This window comes from Ochotona princeps, chromosome 4 (genome assembly GCF_030435755.1).
Source record: "Ochotona princeps isolate mOchPri1 chromosome 4, mOchPri1.hap1, whole genome shotgun sequence".
Taxonomy (NCBI): domain Eukaryota; kingdom Metazoa; phylum Chordata; class Mammalia; order Lagomorpha; family Ochotonidae; genus Ochotona; species Ochotona princeps.
This window is the reverse complement of record NC_080835.1, coordinates 45,830,308-45,834,055: the sequence shown is the minus strand read 5'-3', so window position 1 is coordinate 45,834,055 and position 3,748 is coordinate 45,830,308.

Below are 3,748 nucleotides of genomic sequence, written 5' to 3'. Positions count from 1 at the left end.
GCAGTAATTCAAAGCTCCAAAACCCCAGAGCTGGCCACAGGGTGGCCAGCAGGCGAAGCATGGCGCCAAATGGCACACTGGCTGCCCAGGGACAGGTCACCTCGTGCACGTGGTGGCTGGAATCTGGACTCCAAGCATGCAGAGGATCCCCGCCTGGCACCCACCAGCAGTCAAAAGGCTGCTGGAAGTTTAAATCCCCAGGTCCCAAGCCCGCCCCCTTCCCAATCCCATCCACCGCGCTGAGATGGCGGTGGGTGGGGCCTGGGCCCGCCCAGCCTTCCAAACTTCCCCCTTCGGTGTTCTTACCGTGAAGGGAGCAGTCTCTGGAGTTTGGGCAGGCCCAGGCTCCAAGCATGGAGAGGATCCCGGCCTGGCGCCCACTGATTGATGAATTTTTATGCTGAGCAGCCGCCACTGAGACCAGAATACTGCTTGCCCACACGTCAGTCTCTTCTGTTGCAGTAGGAAAATCTTCCCAGGAAGCCAAATGATAATGAGAAGGTTGCTTGATGAATGCAGACAGAACCAGATAATTAGGGGATATAAGCAGCCAGTCTCCAAGCTGGTATGGCTGCAGGCGCTTGCCTCCCTTTCAGGATGCACTGAACCTGCCAAGTGGGATGCACATGTGCCTGTGCTAGGGCATCCTTGGAAAGCCAGACCCCTCAAATCAGTTCACCCGTAAGCCAAGCCAGCTAATGAGCCATTTAGCTAAACTTAGTATTTGTCAAAATATTTCATGTGTGATGGAGTGGTTTCCATAGTGTTCTGCGTGTTTCCCCCCTAAGGTGACTGGTGGCTGTTTTATGTCATGCAGCTCTTTTTGTTTTGTTTTTCTCTTGCGCCCTCACTCTCCTCCCTTCCACTTCAAAGACATTCTTGCTCTTTTGTTGGCCTCTTACACTCCCTCCCCCCCACCTCTCACTACCACCAAAGTCTGCCTAGAGCTGAAGACTGGCAATTGGGCCTTGAGAAAGCTGAACTAGGGCAGCCCTAAACCATGAAGTGCCCCATGAGTGCAGTGGATGGAGCCAATCTGAACTGGAGTTGGGGGAACATGGTGGGTCTAGGGGGAGCTGCCAGGAGTCAGAACCTCCAGATAACTTGGAACAGCAAGGCCAAAGCGGCAAGAGTAAGGTCATCACCTGTAAGGCACACCAGGAGTCCAGGTTGAGCCCAAGGAGAGGACAATCCAACTATCCGAAGCAAGTAGGCAGTCAGTTATTTCGTATTTTCATTGCTCATGAACTATCTTAACATTTTCTGTGAACCTAAAACTGCAGTGTGCGCTTTCTGGAAAAATTTATGCAACATTGAATTAGCTTAAATCAAGAGTTGCTCAATTCAGGGGTTGTGTTTTACTTATGATTCATCAACTTTTCTGTATTTTTTTTCAGCTTTCCTTTCAATTGCTTGCTGTCTGCTTCTCAGACTTTTGTGTACTGAATGTCACTATTTAGCAGATTACTCTAAATCCAGTTTATGGCTCTGTGGTTTTAGTGAAAAGATGAGACACACTCGTTGGAAACATTCTAAGCTCTGTGCTTCTTCAAATTTTGTGACAACTAAATGATGAAAATATTAACTAGATTAAACAGAATTAACATTTTTAAAAGATTTATTTTGTTTATTTTTATTGGAAAGGTAGAACTACAGAGAGAAGGAGATACAGAGAGGAAGATCTTCCATCCTCTGATTCACTCCCCAAGTTGCTGCAGTGGCTGGAGCTGAGCTACTCTGCAACCAGGAGCCAGGAGCTTCTTCCGGGTCTCCCATGCAGGTGCAGGGTCCAAGGCCATCCTCTACTGCTCTCCCAGGCCTCATGCAGGGAGCTGTATGGGAAGTGGAACAGCCAGCATACTAGCCAATGCCCATATGGGATCACTGTACATGCAAGGAAGGGATTTAGCCACTAGGCTACTGTACTGGGCCCTAAGATAACTTTTTTTTTAAGATTTATTTTATTATTTTATTGGAAAGACAGATGTACAGAGAGGAGGAGAGACAGAGAGGAAGATCTTCCATCCGATGATTCACTCCCCAAGTGGCCGCAACTGCCGGTGCTGCACCCATCTGAAGCCAGGAAGCAGAAACTTCTTTCTGGGTCTCGCATGTGGGTGCAGGGTCCCAAGGCTTTGGACTGTCCTCAACTGCTTTCCCAGGCCACAAGCAGAGAGCTGGATGGGAAGTGGAGCTGCCGGGATTAGAACCAGCGCCCATATGGGATCCTGGCACGTTCAAGGTGAGGACCTTAGCCATTACGCTATCGCTCCGGGCCCTAATTCTTTTTTTTTTTTTTTAATTGTTTATTATTTAACTTCAGTAATTACATTGTATTATGTGACACAATTACATAGATACTTGGGTTCTCCCCACCCCTCCCCAAACCCCCCCACCATGGTGGATTCCTCCACCTAGTTGCATAACCACAGCTCCGGGCCCTAATTCTTAAAAGTATGTATTTCTGTGTAGGAGGAGAGACAGAGAGAAAGAGAGAGAACAGAGAATGGAAGAAATAATTCCAAAATATTAAATCACTCCTCAAATGCCTGCAATGGCAAGACTAGATCAGACCAAAGCCAGGAGCCAAGGGCTTGGTGCAGGTCTCCCTTGTGGGCATGGCAGGCAGGGATATAACCACATGAGTCATCTTGGCTACCTTCACGGTCTGCATTAACAGGGAAGCTGGAGTTAGGAGCCAGAGTCAGGTGCTGGGCCCAGATCTTCTGGAATGTGGGCATCTTTTTTTTTTTTTTAAGATTTTTTTATTTTTATTGGAAGTCAGATTTACAGAGAGAAGCATAGACAAAGATCTCCCATTCACTGGTTCACTCCCTAAGTAGCTGCAATGGCTGGAGCTGATCCGAAGGCAGGAGCCGGGAACTTCTTCTGGGTCTCCCACCTGGGTGCTGGGTTCCAAGGCATCCGGCTGTCCTCTACTGCTTTCCCATGCCACAAGCAGGGAGCTGGATGGGAAGTGGAGCAGCTGGTACATAAACTGGTGCCCATATGGAATCCCAGAATGTGCAAGGCAAGGAATTTAGCCACTAGGCCACCATGCTGGGCCCAGAAGGTGGGCATCTTAGCCACTAAGTCAAATGCCTGACTCACACACATTATTTTTAAAGTTCCTTTTAGCAAATAAAGCCTCTGCATAGCCTCAGCCCCTCATTAGTATTTTAGCTCAAAGTTGGAGTAGAAGGCCATTCTTTCATGCTGGCACACCAGCCGGAAGGTGGCTGCAGCCTCTGGCGGTCTGAGGATGCGGGCTTGGGTCGGGGGAGAGGTAGGGACATAGCACTGGTGGGCATGTGGGAACCTGGAAGCTCACCTCTAGGAAAGTGGAATGAACCTGGGGCTTTCCCCATGTGCTCGGTCGTGGGCAGGGTGAAGGAAGGGGAGAGCCCCAGGTCAGCATGCTGGCATGGGGTACTGAGGGACCAGACCTGGAAAACATCAATGGGCCTGGATGTTGGTGTATGAAGGGTTAAGGCATCAGCTCATGTGCCAGGAGATTGGGACTCTGAGCTCAGCACACCACCCACTGGACTTCTGAAGGCTGGATTAGAAAACCCATGCACTCCTGGGCATAAGGAATATGGATTGATTAGGGGAAGCAGCAAGGGGATATGGGGAGGGAGCACTGCTGTGGGAGTGCATTGCAGGTGAGGAATGATGGCTGAGGGACTCCCAACGACAAGACCACTGTACTTGCAGGTAAGTGGGGACTGAGACCTGGCTGTTTGGA